Below are 16,530 nucleotides of genomic sequence, written 5' to 3' on the forward strand. Positions count from 1 at the left end.
ATGACTAATCATAAATGATTATACATATATCTCTGTTCACTGATTGAAGTAATCATATATGATTATGACAGTTAGTAGTAGAAGAGATGGTGATGGCAAAGGTAGCGGTGATATAAGTGATAGAGATGACAGTAGTGGGGTCGAATGGTGTCAAAGGTGGTGATAGTGGTGGTGACGTTGACGATTGTGGTGGTGGGGATAGTGGCCGAGGAGAAAGGAACGAGTGATGCTATATAATCATTTATGATTATAATATGTCTGCCGCGTTGTAAGGTCCTGAAACGGATCTTACCAGTGATCAAATAGCAAACACAATCAATTAACAATAAAGAACAAGTAGAATTAAGAATGAACACAAGCTTGCGCACGCTTTTCTATTAGGAATAACCTCTGGTACAACTTGTGGTGAAAGCAGCCATGAACTCTGAGGCATCAACAACTGAAAAAAGACCTAGCACACCTTTATATATACTGGACCTAGGCCGGCCTTGGGTTTACGGCCGTAAACTCATTGTTGGGCCGTAAACTACACACAATCTACCAAAAGCTATAAATTGACTCAAATAAACCTATTACATAGAAAGCCTAGACCAAACCACTAATTAGACCCTTCTATCTCCCCCTTGGTTTGGTGCTAGCTTCAAGTCAATCTTTGTCCATGATCATCACATCATCCAGCGCCATAGCTCCATTCCACATCCGCTTGTTTATAATCTCAGCAACCATAGTGTTGTATTCTTTCGCGGCTGACTCAAATATCTCCTCAGCAACCTTGATCTGATAATGGCTTAAGTGATGCATGTCCCATTTTCTAAACTGAAACAAATCCCTTCTATCATACAAACGAATGCACCCCTCCTTAATTTTGATGACAGCAGATGTTGTGGTTTCATCAAATACCCAGTAGAGCATAGAGCTCAAGGATCCATCCGGGTAATCTTGAAGCACGGGAATTTGCTTGACCTGATTTGTAGTAGGCCACATCACCACCTGGAAAGGATGACCAGTTTTGGGATCAATAACATCAGGATACTGCTTTATCACAGATTCAACAGTCTTCATAGATGGAAAACCCTTCTTTACTTGATCTTCCAAAAAGTGCTTGAAGTTAGTTGCTTGCTGATTATCCGTCGGGTTTGAAAATGGAGATTGAGATAGCTCTGAAAGATCCACCCTGGTCCAAGAGTTAAAATCATGACAATCCTTGTAGAGCTCCGTCTTGTCGCTCTTTCTGCGAACAATCCACATTTTCAGGGGATCATGAAAACCCCAAGATACGATTCCTAACCGATCACCATACGCGTCTCTAAACCTTACGGCTTCGAGATCCGTAAGAGTGATTGTGGATTGATTTGCTGGTGCATTCTTATCGGAACTCCTCTTGAACAAGAGTTGTCCCTTCTTGGTGGCTTTGTCTTGTTTATCTCGAATAATCTCTGCAGCATGTGGAGCATGACCAGGTTCTTCTTCAAAACGATTCACCACTCGAGAAAGTCTGAGCAGTTGGCACGACAATAGGATGAGCTTGAGAGTGAAGATCAATTCTACGCTCATCTGCGGATGTCTTATACTTATCACCAAAGTCTTCTTCAAGCTTCTTCTTGAGATTAAAGTAGCTGGAGGTCAGAAGATAGAAATGATCTTGGAGCTCAGAGATTTTCCTGGACTTGATTACTTTATCTTCTTGGAGATCAGAAACTTGAATCTTCAAATTCGTATTCTCATTCAAGAGATCTTCAACTCGAATACTGAGCTCAATGTTTTTCTGATCCAGCACACTCACTCTTTTATGGAGTCCATCGATCACAGAGTCATCTTGTCTTGGCCGACTTTCACTAAAAGCAATTCCTTTGCCCTTAGAAGAAGGTGCAGCAGCTTGTTCTTGAGCAAGATGTTGGGCCAAACGCATAGAAGCTGCATCAAGATCAGTTCTTGGAGGAGAGAATCCTTGTGGAATAGAGGAACCACCGGCCTCAAAGAATGTGCTAGGGCCTTCATGAGAAGGTTCTGTAGTTACAATAGCAGGAGTTGTAGTTGGAGTGAATGGCAAGCCCTGAGACAAACTAGAATCCAGATGCCTGAACTTAGGATCTCGTCCTCTTCTTTTGGACGGAGGCTGCGAAGTCTGGTCTGTTGAGAAATCACCCTGAAGTGGCTCAGATGTAGGTGAAACAACGCCAAGGGGAGGAATCCCTGACACTGTCACCATTGGAATTGTAGAGATAACCACTTGTTCTGTAGTAATGGGGGCTGATTCGAGAGCGTCTTCCGAATCCCTACTCTCCGTTGTTGTGTGAGCAACATCACTGAGATTATCTAGCAGTGAGTTGAGGTTGACGTTTGACAGAAAATCTTCATTAGTTCCAAAATTATTTGGAATCTCATCTTTGTCGAAACCTGTGAGATCGAGGTCTTCAAATTGATTAGGCTCAGCAGTGTTCTTAGAAGACCCTTCATTATAATCTCCTTCAACTTAGACATTTTGTAGGTTATGCTCCTCTAAAACTGACACAGCTGGAGCAGCCGTCTCTTCTCCTTCTTGATCTGACACGGTGATCACATCTCTTTCTGAGATAACCTTTTCAGACGAAGTGTGCTCTGATGAAATCTTGTCCGAAGATCCATGTGACTCGGTGGCTTCGTTCGGTTCAGCAAATCGTCCGAACTTGACCAATGGATACAACCCCTGAAAGACCACCTTCCCCTTGCGGTTTTGTTTAATGAGCCCAATAGTGTGAGGGCCCAAAGACTTCATATCGAGTGTTTCTCCATCCTTTACTAAATTGGGAAATTGCTTATTGATGAAGAGCTGAATGAACCGAGGGTACATTAGGAAAGTATCCCGAGTAGTGGCATTAATGTTGACCACAAACTCGTCCACGATAAACCTAGAAAAGTTGAAGTTGATCCCCGCAGCGAGAGAAACAATAGCGCTAGTGTTTCTCAGGGATATCTCATCAGCACCGGACCTTCTGCCGGAGATGCAGCTCACAAACACGTGGGCTAGAAATCTCCAATAGGGCGACAAAAGTTTCTTCATTGTTGGTGGAGAATCACCCTCGTACCCCATCTTCCTTAATATTCTTTGAGCATCATCAATACCAATCTCCGTGGGAAAGGTCAAAAGGTCATTGATCATCAGAGTCTCTCTCAGAAAGGTCTCATCGATAACAATCTTGCATCCCTGAACGATCACATTCACCGTGACAACTCCATTATCGTCCCTTGTCATTTTGGCAGTTTGCTAGAATTCCTGAATGGTTTTCTGGTAGACAACCGTGTTCATAGTGATGGCAGAGGCTAGACAGCATTCTCGTAATCCGTGAATCATCGATTTGAAGTCCCCATGGGCCAACAGAGGATCAGCGAGAACCCTAGCCAGGTTGTGCATATCTGAAAATTTTAAAGCTACCATTTTATCTGCACTAAAACACACCAAGTAAGACAAGAGAGAAAATTAATCAATTAATGTTTTAAATAATTTAATTTTGAGCCCAAAAGTGAATTATTAATTAAAAAGAATTAAATGTCATGATTAGTGGTGAGTTTACGGTCAACGACTGGTTTACGGTTAATGAGAGTTTACGGCCGTAAACTCATGACCGCAATCATGTGGCCGCAAACTGAGTTTACGGTCGTAAACTCCTTACGACCGTAAGCTTGGGTCGTAAACTCCGACACATCCTTTTTCAGCGATTTCAGGCTCAAAAGACGGTTAATCACTGAAAGAAATACATATTCACGGTCGAAATCATGGTACCTTTGAAGCTATCGGAGCAATTTCGCTAAAAAACATAAAAAAAATTTCGAAGAGAGAGAGAGAGAGAGAGAGAGAGAGAGAGAGAGAGAGAGAGAGAGAGATGGGGAGTGTTTGCGGCCGGAATCAGAGAAATGAGGATGATTCCGGCTGTAAACTCTTTAAATAGCCTAGAACTCTTTACCTGTTGGCCACACAGTGTAAAACACAGTCCAAGTTTTTTCAAAAATTTTAAAAACAAACCTTTTTGTGGATTAAAATTAAAACTAAAATTAAAAATAAAACAAAATAAAATAAAATTAATTTGTAAAATTTAAAAAGTTAAAAATTAAAAATTAAATTTTAACAGTTAATAAAATAAGAGAAAAATAAAATAAAAAAATAAAAGTAAAAATAAAATTAAAAATAAAAATTAAATAAAGCCAAATGAATTACACAACAAAACATAAGAATTTAATTACTGATAATAAATTTATGACTCTGGGATCAAAGTTGTTGGACAACCCTAATCCACTTGTCGGTACCCTTATTTACATGTCTTCATCTGATCGATCGCCAGTATTGTGGTGCATTTAAACACGAAACATTTGTGACATAATTTTGGACAATTTACAAATAACATGACATTTTTAGCCCTTATTCTTAAGTAAATTTCTTAGGGACCATTTAGCTGACGACAACCAGGGATATTGTTGTCCACCTAAATTGAGCAGCGAGATCTACAGACAATCTGTATGTGTTCAATTTTAATTGTACTAGAACGTGTTTCCCGCATCCTGATATGCTCCAGCCATCAAGGACTTCCAGAATACTCCTTACACCAGGTGAGCAGAAAATTATTAAGAGAGAAGATAGATTTAGAATGCATATGCTGTACATCCAGGTCGGATCTCTTCCAATCACGCAAAGGATGAAACATATGACTAACTAAAGTTTTTAGAGGGATTGAGAAGAGAATGGTGCATATACTGTGTACTAGATCAGATTTTGAGTCACACAAAGGAGACAGTATATGACTAACAGATAGAAAGAATTGCATATGTTACAGTCCAGGTCGGATCTCTCGATCACACGGAGGAGGCAACATATGAGTAACAGACAGAAAGAAAGAAAATAACCTTCTAGAGACCTAGTTTATCGGAATTCCTCAATCACCCCATCAAAACCAGAATTAAGGATAGAATCCGCACGTCGAGGAAAAGTGAATCCACAGTTCTAGATACGGGTTCTTTAGTGTGACCAGTAGATTCCCGTGTATATCTCCTTGCTCAACCTATCTGAGCGTCATATTGTCAAGCTAAACGGATCTAACTAGGTCAATGTTAGTCAAGTCCTTGAATTCCTTAAGTTTTAACTTCTCCTAGTCAAGTCCATTTAAAATCTTTCGTGCCTACCAGCGCATCGAGCATAGAGCGTTGACAATTCAACTTAGGTATGTTACGCAGATTCAGATTGCCCGTTATCGCTTGCTAATTTAATTTCCCGTCACAACACCTGCAAACAAAACTATTAGCAATATTTTTAATTTTCTGGATTTTTATTGTTTTTGGATTTTTTTGATTATTTCTCCCACTAAATCTGTGCATGGGTGAGAATAAAAGTAAAAGAAAAGAAAATGCGTAAATTTAAATTAACCTACCTACAAAAACGAAAACAAATTTAAAAATTAAGAAGAATTAAAAAAAAAATAAAAAAAATAAAAACAGAAATCTTAATCCTCAAAACGAATCATTTTCAGAAATCCCACAAGCACATCGAAACGAGCTTTGTTAAAAGGCTTAGTGAACAGATCCGCCACATTATTAGCAGTGGGAACCTGTTGCAGCCGGATAAGTGAACGTTCATAACAGTCTCTTATGAAATGAATTTTAATATCGATGTGCTTGGTTTTAAAATGTTGGACTGGATTTTTGGCAATTTGAATTGCAGCCTCATTATCACAGTAAATGGGGGTTTCTAAGTAATTCAAACCGTAGTCCAACAGCTGATGTTGGATCCAGATAACTTGAGAACAACAGGCAGATGCAACAACGTATTCCACCTCTGCTGTTGAGGTTGAGACAGTGTGTTGCTTCTTGCACTGCCACGACACTAGTCTGTCACCAAGATATTGACACCCTCCTGAAGTAGATTTCCTATCAAGCTCACAGCCTCCATAATTATTGTCAGCAAAATCATATAAATCAAATTCAGAATTCCTCAGATACTAAAGACCCAATATCTTGGTGACAGTAATTATGGAGCATAAACTGCATTGACATCATGTTTAGGATTAGCCTGATAACGTGCGCATTGACAAACTGCAAACATGATGTCAGGTCGGCTTGTAGTAAGATACATCAACGATCCGATCATCGATCTGTAGTGTGTCTGATCTACGGATTCGCCATCACGATCTGGAGTCAGAAGAGGTCTCTCAGCCATTGGCGTCGATGCAGATTTAGCGTCGTGAAACCCGAACTTCTCAAGAATATCCTCCACATACTTGGCTTGATGTAGCAGGATTCTGGTTGAATTTTGTTTGACCTGAAGCCCCAAAAATATGGTCATTTCCCCCTAATGAACTCATTTCGAACCTCTTTTTCATAACACCTTCAAATTCCTTGCAAAGCTGCGGACTGGTCGACCCAAAGATAATGTTGTCAACATAGATTTGAACCAGAATCTGATTGTTGTCAACATGATTGATAAACAAAGTTTGCTCAATAGTGCCACGAGAGTATCCATGCTCGAGCAAATGCTTTGTTAAAGTCATATACCACGCTCGAGGAGCTTGATGTAACCCATACAATGCCTTGTCCAACTTGTAGACATGATTAGGAAACTTTGAGTCACCAAACCCAGGGGGTTGATCAACGTAGATTTATTCCTTCACCTTGCCGTACAAGAAGGCAATCTTGACGTCCATTTGGTAAACGGTGAAGTTCATGTAAGAGGAATATGCAATGAAGATATGAATAGCCTCCAAGCGAGCCAATGGAGCATAAAATTCAGTGTAATCAAGACCCTCGACTTGTCGAAACCCGCGAACCACCAATCTAGCTTTATTTCGCACTATAACCCCTGAATCATCCTGCTTGTTTCGATAGACCCATCGTGTGTCAAGAGACTTTTTGCCCTTTGGCAACTCAACCAACTTCCAAACCCCGACTTTCTCAAATTGATGTAATTCTTCATGCATTGCATCTACCCAACTGGGCTCATTCAAATCCATTTCAACATTCTTGGGCTCTATTTGAGAGATAAAGCAAGAGTAAAGACAGGTATTGACATCTCCACTCTGACTTCTGGTTTTAAGGATGTCGCCTAGCTGACCAATGATGTTGTCAATCGGATGATCACATTGAATCCTTGACGGTATTTCCTGGCTGATATCATTAAGCGAGACAGGAAGATTGTGAATATTGACACCTCCTTCATTTGCTGATTGAGCCGTGCCAGACGACTCTGCCACAAACTCATTTGAAAAATCTTCATGAAAGAGTAGCTCCATAAAAGTTGAAGTAGCAGCAGAAGCATCTTTAGACATGAACTCTCTTTCTATAGGAGTGAGTGGTGTAGTTTCAGCATCAGGAGTATCATTCTGAACTGGAGATTTCAGACTATCAGGATGTACAAATGACTCCCCCTTAGGCGAAGCGAAGGACTCCCCCTCAGGTGAAGCAGGAGTCTCCCCCTCAGGTTGTGAAGAGGATACCGTTGGAGGTCTGTATACAACTTCTTCGTCTTCGTCTTTAGAAACATTCTTCGAACCAAAGACAGATCCAAATGAGCTACCTGAAGACACATTTATGGATTTGAACTGAGATGTGTAATCAAACAACCAATCCGGACCTACTCGAGCATCCGTCTCATTTTCTTCCAACCAGCACACGTCATAAGATTCTACAACTTGCTTTGTCCTCTTATAGACCCTATAAGCGGTGCGAGCAGCATACCCTACGAAGTAACAATCATCGGCTTTGGAATTAAGCTTCGAGTTGGCCTCTAAGTGAAGAAGGGTGCAAGGGCAGCCAAATACACGGAAATGAATGACTGAAGGCTTGTGACCATATAGAATATCGTACAGGTTCTTCATTTGAGCTTTGTTGATCAACACGCGATTCTGAACGTAGGAAGTAGTGTTTATCACCTCGGCCCAAAAGAAAACTGGTAGTTTGGAGTCACACAACATCGTCCTTGCAGCATCTTTTAAAGTTCTGTTGCTCCTCTTAGCAACACCATTTTGTTGGGGTGTGTGAGCGGAGCTGTATTGATGCATAATACCCTTTTCTGAGCAAAAATGATCGATTACAGAATTCTTAAACTCTGTTCCGTTGTCGGTACGAAGCACCTTCACCCGTTTGTTAGTTTGTTTCTCAATCAACACAATGAATTTCTTAATTAGATCAACAACTCCAACTTTGTTGGATAGAAAGAAAACCCACGTAAAATGAGAGAAATCATCAATCACAACCAGACAATAGGAATGTCTGTTAATGCTGAGAACGTTTACCGGTCCAAACAGATCCATATGTAGCAATTGAAGCACCTGACTGATTGAGTTGACCTGTTTTGGCAGGTGTGGTTTTCTATGATGCTTACCTTAGGCACATGACACACACTTCTCAAATGTGATAAAGTCCTTGACAAGTAAACCACGGACCATCTCATTCTTTGCAAGACGATTCAAGTTCTTGGCGTTAGCATGACCGAGTCTTCGGTGCCACAACATTGCATTTTGTTCGGAGATCTTGGAAAAGAGGCACGCAACTTTGTTATGGAAGACTGCTATTCATATCTATGATGTAAGCATTCCCATCCCTTTTAGATTTCACAAGAATCCACTCCTTTGGGATGACAAAGCCTGGCTTGAGTGTAACACCGTGAAAATTTACAACCAATTTAAACTTTTCAAAAACAACCCATATACATTAAGTTATTACACAAGGTTTTCAGTTCATTTATTATCAGAGTATCCCAGAAACATCAACATAAATCACAAAACATGAGGAGCGGTACGATCATGCATTCGCCTTGCCACAATCTCCTGAAGTACCTGAAACAATACACTGAAACTGTAAGCCCGAAAGCTTATTGAGTTACCCCCAAAATACTAAATACAACACATACGCCCTTCCAGGCCATAACAACACATACGCCCTTCCAGGCCATAACTCCATGGGATCTTCCGATCCGAATGTCTCATGGGATTTCCATCCCATAACTATGTTGACCTTTCGGTCCATACTCTGTTGACCTTCCGGTCCATATCATCTTGATCTTCCGGTCCTTACCATACATAGCATACATAACAGATACATAAATATCCTATTAACCTTCCGGTCCTTATCATACATAACATACATAGCACATACATATCACATAACAACATATAACATGATGACCTTCCGGTCCATAACATACTACCCATATCGTAACATAACACATACAACTCTCATATCATCTAACAACATATATCTCATACTATTCATAGCACATAAGACCTTCATAACATGATGACCTTCCGGTCCATAACTGTAACATCCCAAAATTCAAGGCCAAAGAATTTCATTTTTAATTAGGTTATTACATAAAACCCAAGTGACAATAATCAAAGCATTTTATCAAAAAAGCATATGAGAGTGTAATCCCAAAGATCTCATGTGCGGAAAACATAGTGTGATGCGTTGCGATCGAGCCGACTCCTTTCCTTTGAAAACAAAGCACCTGAAACCAAAACTGTAAACCGTAAGCACGAAGCTTAGTGAGTTCCCCCATCATACCACATACCACATAATACCATCGGTATCTTTCAACCAGTGTCTATCATCGATATCTTTCAACCGGTAACCGGGGACTATTTCACCCCTACCACCATCAAATAATAATATATCATAAACATACTGATCACATACTAACATCATAAAATATAGATCACATACTAACATCATAACATAATGATCACATACCAACATATCATAAACAAACAAATAAGCATTGCCTGAGTTCTGTATACCCCTTAAGTATCTTTCAACCGGTAACTGCCATCGGTATCTTTCAACCGGTAACTGCCATCGGTATCTTACAACCGGTAACTGCCATCAATATCTTTCAACCGGTAATCGGGGACTATTTCACCCCTATCAACAAGTCATAAGCATATTGGCTCCATGATAACATAACATAAACATACTGAATCACGTAATGGCATATCATAACCATACTGGTCACTTAATAACATATCATACATGGGTTCTGTCTACCTCTTCGGTATCTTTCAACCGGTAACTGCCTTCGGTATCTTTCGATCGGTAACCGGGGACTATTTCACCCCTACCCCTATCACATAATAACATATCATGATCATACTGCTAGGCATGCATGGGTACTATCTACCCCTTCGATATCTTTCAACCGGTAACTATGGGCTATATCACCCCTACCACTACTAACACATATATCATAGCATCCTAGCACATAAAGCATATCAGATAACAACACACCAGATAATTATCACAAAGACAATCATCTAACAAATAACTACTAGTAGTGGGTCGGCATTGTGGTCGTAGACCCACTCCTACTGGAAGGTAACTCACCTCACACTACTGAAGTACCGAAGACTCAACCCCACACTGCTGACGTCCCGTAGACTCAACCCCAGCTGCTGGATGACAGATTCCCGGTCTGTTAATATCAAAACATTACCCAATTAATAATTGGGTTCCACTTCATAACCATAAGTATATGCTTTGGTAATTACTACATTACCCCTATCTTGGCTTATTTAAGTCCAAAGCCCAATCCAAAGGCCCAAAAGTCCAACTATGGATCAAAGCCCAACATATGGCCCAATTTTCCAAATTAGGCCCAAACCTTTACACGGTCTCATTCTAGGGCCCAACATAATATAATCATTAAGGCCCAAACTATGGCCCAATTTTCCATATTGGGCCAAAACCCCTTACATGGGCCTTACCCTATGCCCATTAAATATTCTAGTCCAATTACTTGACTTTGGATGGCCCATTAATAACGTAATTATCAAGGCCCAACAATAAACCCAAGTGAAATTAGGGTTTCACATTAAATGACGATTAAGGTTAAGTGTTTCTCACTTTACCCATTAAGGACTTAATCCATTAAGTCCATCATTTTTCTAAATAAGTCATATGGTGTGATTGGGCTTAATCACACAATTCCATTTTCCCAATGGCCCACAAGTGGGTCTCAATAGGCCCAAGCCCATAAATCTAATATTAGGGTTTTCTAAACCCTAATTAGGGTTTCCAACCCATCTTAGCCCAATAGGCCCATTAGTTAAGTCCATGGATCCACTAGGGTCCATTAAGCCCATTAGACACATGTTTGGGCTTTTATGCCCATTAAGCCTCATTAGGCCTATTAGGGTTTCAAGTCCCATTAGGGTTTGTTAGTCCCTTTGTCCAAACATCCAAACAAGTCACAATCCAACACGGCACACCGCCACCCGACACGGCGGCTGGTGGCGGCAGCCACCATCCTAAGGTAGTGGTTTTCAACTTCTTTCCATTATTCCAACTCCGGTTACAATATTACAATAAAAATACCAACTGGAAACGCAAAAAACACTAACATACAACTACACATGGTGGTACACGGTGGCAGCCACCACCTCACGGTGGTGCTAGTGGTTGTTCTTGTGATTTCCGGCCAAACTAAGCCACCCACGACACAACACAACATCTACAGCCGTAGCAGCAGCACAAACACTCATCCTTTGCTCGAAAAACAACCCAAATCACCCAACTGCGGTGAGCGGCGATGGCAGTGGTGAAACAACAACGCTTCCGGCGACTGGTGGCTGTTCTTCTTCATTCCCGGCATTCTGTCTCCGGCCTTCGTCCTCAGCCTCAACCGCAGCGGTGACAATGGTGCTCCGATGGCGAAGTTACGGGTGGCGGATGGAGGCGCTCCGTCCCCGTCTTCAGCAGCGACGACTATCGATGACTCGTCTTCTCGTCGGAATAGACCACAACGGCAGTAGCGAGGCGGTAACAGATAGAGATGAAGAGGGGAAGAGGTGGGGGAAGTCCCACCGGAAACAACAGCTACGACACCACAGGGTGCTCCTCCGACTGCCTACTGCCGTGACTCCACACGCCAACTTTCCTTCGACGGTGCTGAAACCAGTAGGGGAATAGAAGTCGCCTCCACCGGAAAACGGTAGCATTAGCCTCTGATCTTGAACTCCCAACTTTTCTGACGTTGCACCATCGACCCCTGATTTCTCCGGCGAGGGAAGAGACCACCGATCACGCAATGGCATGGAGGTGGTGGTTGAGAGAACTCCAGATAGGTGATGTTGGCTGAAAGACGAGATTATGGTTAGGGTTACCGGGGGTGACGGGTTTATATACCCCGATCCCCCAAACTTGTTTCCATAATGGCAATTTCAGCCTCTCTTTTCCCTTTTCTTTAAAAAAGTAATCCAATATTTACCCTTTGAACCCCAACATTATAAATCCATTACAACTAAGGTCCAATATTTACCAAACAGCCCCTTAGCCCCAAAATCTCTTTCAAAAGAAGTCCCAAAAATTACCCAATAGCCCCTGCCTTCATAATTATTTACAAATGGGGTCCATAACTTACACTTTTAACCCCCAACTTCTAACATTATGACAATTAGCCCTTCGAAACCATCCTTTGATATATAATTATTTATTTTTGGGCTACTATACATTAATTAATTAATTTATTTATTTAATAAATAAACAGAGTGTTACAATAACATACTGCTCATATCGTAACATAACACATACAGTTCTCATAACATCTAACAACATATGTCTCATACTCTTCATAGCACATAAGACCTTCCGGTCACACATATACCACCCTAGCTATCAGGAGACCGACCTTAACCAGGTCTCTAACATATACCATCACAACTATCAGGATGCAAACATAGCAAAGCAATAACATAACAACAATACCCGGATTTCCATCCGATAGAGGGCCGGCCTTGGTGCCGTAGACCCTGTTAGTATAGTGAGGATAACTCACCTGCAACTGCCGACTGAAGAATAAGATCACGCTGCTCCGACCACCGACACGAACTCCACCACTGAACATTACCAAACCAATAAATACTAATAAATACCAAAATACCCCTGGAAGTCAACTGGTCAACCCTTGGTCAAAGTCCTCAGTCAAAGTCAACCTTCCTGGTTGACCCCACTCGCCGAGTCAACCCGTCGACTCGTCGAGTTCCTTTTCTCATAAACTCCCAATCACGACCCAACTTGCCGAGTCACCCCAAGACTCGCCGAGTCCAAAAACCTTTGAGTCTCATCCCGCTTAACTCACCGGGTTGCCCCTCAACTCACCGAGATACAACTTAACTAGAAAAGGCTATGGTTCCACGACCAGACTCGCCGAGTCCAAGAACAGACTCGCCGAGTCCAAGACAATCTTCAACAGACTCGCCGAGTTGTTCTTCCAACTCGCTGAGTCCACACGGGACTAATCGGACCAAACCCTACCCGACTCGCCGAGTCCTCTCCCAGACTCGCCGAGTCCACACGGGTTATTCCATAATCTTAAATTACAGAGATTCTCCTTTGCTCCAAACAATAGATCAGGGTCCCTATGGTTCTTTAGCAACATAAAGTTACTAACTTTACGTGCTTTCATGACCCATTCACCAAAAACCAAACTATAATGGAACTTAACTCATTAGGGTTGGGTTTTGCATAGCTAAATAAAGGGCTTCCTTCACATAGAATCCATATAGAACTCAGATCTGGAGTTTCAACTCCAGATCTAGCTCATGCATCAAGATCTCATCATAAATTCCTCCAAACAAACACTAAAGCTCCATGAAAGGTGGATCTAGAAGAAATAAAGCCAAGATGACGAATCCTTACCTCACAATAACCTCCAACTGAAGAGTAAACCAAATCTCCTAAAACCTCCTTGATCCAAGCTTCGTAATCTTCAAGACTTCCTTCCTAAATCCACTAATCTAGCTCCAAAATGCTCCCAAGGCTCTCACTTATGATTTTAGGGCTGCTGATTCTCAGGGGAGTAATAAGTGGCCGAAATGGGGGCTTAAGGCTCCTTAAATAGGGTGCAAACCCTAGGAATTAGGGTTTCTCATTCCAGCACGGACTCGTCGAGTCCAGTCTCCGACTCGGCGAGTGCGATCACTTAACACGTGTCTGGCACATGCTTAGACTCGACGAGTTACAGCTCCTACTCGCCGAGTTCCTCTTTTCCAAACGTACACTTTGCCCCCTGAACTCTTGATTCTGACTTGGGATGTTACAATTCTCCCTCACTTAAATTAGGCTTCGCCCTCGAAGCCTGCTGCAGCACACAATTCCAGATACTACCCCCGCAATGCACCTCCTGGCCTCAACCGAACCAGGTTCCTCCAAACACTACCATCAAATCCCCTATAAAGTCCAACTCTTTCTCACAGAGTCATGAAAACTGCTTGAAGTCGGCCACCGACTTCTTTCTCTGATAACAACACTTACCCACCATTGATCACCCGGAGATACTTCCATCGTTCTAAATCACATAAACACTTGTCCCTTACAAACTAGATATCATTCCGAACCACCGGATCCTGACTCAGTACCAAGCTGCTACCCCTTTCCTCGACTGGCATATCCTTTTTCGAATTCCTCTGGTACTATACTACCAGAAATTCTTCCGCAATCTCAATAGGCACCCAATCCGGATGTGCGCCCATACCACTGGCACAATCATAGTGCTCAACAACCATAATTGAAATACTGTCAATCATCCATTCTCACTATTGCTTTTACTTCCGTGAACCAATACTCCCTCCTGGAGTTACATACATTTCCCTTTCCTTATCCGAGGAAATCTACTTGCCACCTTGCAACTTCAGACAAGTGCCACGATGCTCACACCGCACTCTACACTATCCCTTGTAGATTAACCGCTACTCCATGCATTGCACATGATCTGAATCTGCTCGCAAGGACTCTCGGGTCCATGCACTGCCTTCCACTAACATGATCAATACTCGGGGCCAGACCTACTATTTGCTATCGCATCGCAACATACTCAATCCATCTCCTCATATAGATCTATCAACATATACATAGTCTTTAGCATGACTGGACCGCCTTACTAGGCCTTCAGCCAATCTGGGCTACTCTCAGAACCTTCAGCATGTCTAGACCGCCCTCCAGGGCCTTCAGCCTGTCTGGACCGTTCTCCGAGCCTTCGGCCTGACTGGTACGCCCATCGGCCTTCAGTCTCTCCGGACCTCTCAAACTATCATACATCATCCCGAACTATCCTTCTTGGGAATCTTTCCCATACATACTGTTCTAGCCCTCTAGGGGTTCCGAACTCTAACGCCATTCCATCTACTCAGATCCCGACCTAAACCTAGGCCCCACAATAACCGATCACCTTTTCCGAAAACCTTGGTCTGTAACCCGCCCCATTTTTCTATCACTTACTCATACCATCCCACCCTCTTGGCTGACTGAAACACTGCTGAATCCCAAATAGCTAATCAACCTCTAATGCTTGCCGATCCTCCTGAGAATTTTCCAATTCTCCCGACTTAGAGCACTGACTACCAACCACCGGTGACTCAACCGGCATAAATCAATCATCCTTACTCAATGTGCTCCTCTTATCCATGAACTGATTTCCTCTAAACGAGCAACCTCCACAAAACCACTTCCCGACATCGCACATCACGAACTCTAAGGAAGTCCGACTCTCCACGGAACACTTCTCAAAACGCAATTGCTATATCAGACAACAAGACCATACAACCAATTTCTTACCATCAATCCCTTGGATGCTAACCACTTACAACTCCTGACTACTATCACTTTCAACCAATCCATGAAACACGCAGAACGGCGAATAAATGCAACACCACAAAATAACCAGATAACCACACAACAACGTAACGAAAACACACCCGCAACCGCATCCGGCTCTGCCCCGACCTCCTCTGCCGTGAGCTGAAAAGCTCGACCCTGAGCCCTCGGAGGCTCCGCTCCACCCAGGCCCCTGCCTGTAATCCTCAAAGTGGTCGGTGCTGGAGTCTGCACCGGTCTAGCAACAAGCTGTGGATAGTTGGCCCACATGTGACCAACCTGATGAAACTGATAACAAATCCTCATATCCTGAACCGGGGCTGACTAACGGCAATCCCTCGCATAATGCCCCACTATCCCGCACTTGCGGCACGCACCACCGGACCTATAAACTCCGGTATGACCCTTCCCACTCTTCTCACAAGTGTGGCTACTCTGACCTCCCAACCTGGAATCAACGGTCTTGGACTGTTTCGGTGCCGACTGCGACTGCACCGGGGCCTGCCTCTGCTCTCGCACTTGTAACTCAATCTCCAACTCACGCCGCCGGGCGGCCTCCTGCAACTCCAACAAGGTCTCGCACCTCTGCGTAGACATAAACTGCCTGATATCCCTCTTAAGTATACTTAGATATTGGAGCATCTGACTCTGCTCTGAAACAAACTCAGGGCAAAACATCGTTCTCTCAGTGAACATCCTAGTGATCTCCGTCACCGACTCTGAATCCTGCTCTAGTTCCAAGAACTTCTCAGCCAATCTCTCCCTCTCAACCTGTGGAACGTAACGGGTACTGAACATCTTCCGGAACTGATCCCATGTACCCGCAACTCACTGCGTATCAGAATACGATCCCGTAGTCAACCTCCACCAATCCTTTTCCCCGAACCTTAAAAGGTTCAGACCAAACCTCACCCTCTGATCCACAGG

This window comes from Lactuca sativa, chromosome 5 (genome assembly GCF_002870075.4).
Source record: "Lactuca sativa cultivar Salinas chromosome 5, Lsat_Salinas_v11, whole genome shotgun sequence".
Classification (NCBI taxonomy): Eukaryota; Viridiplantae; Streptophyta; class Magnoliopsida; order Asterales; family Asteraceae; genus Lactuca; species Lactuca sativa.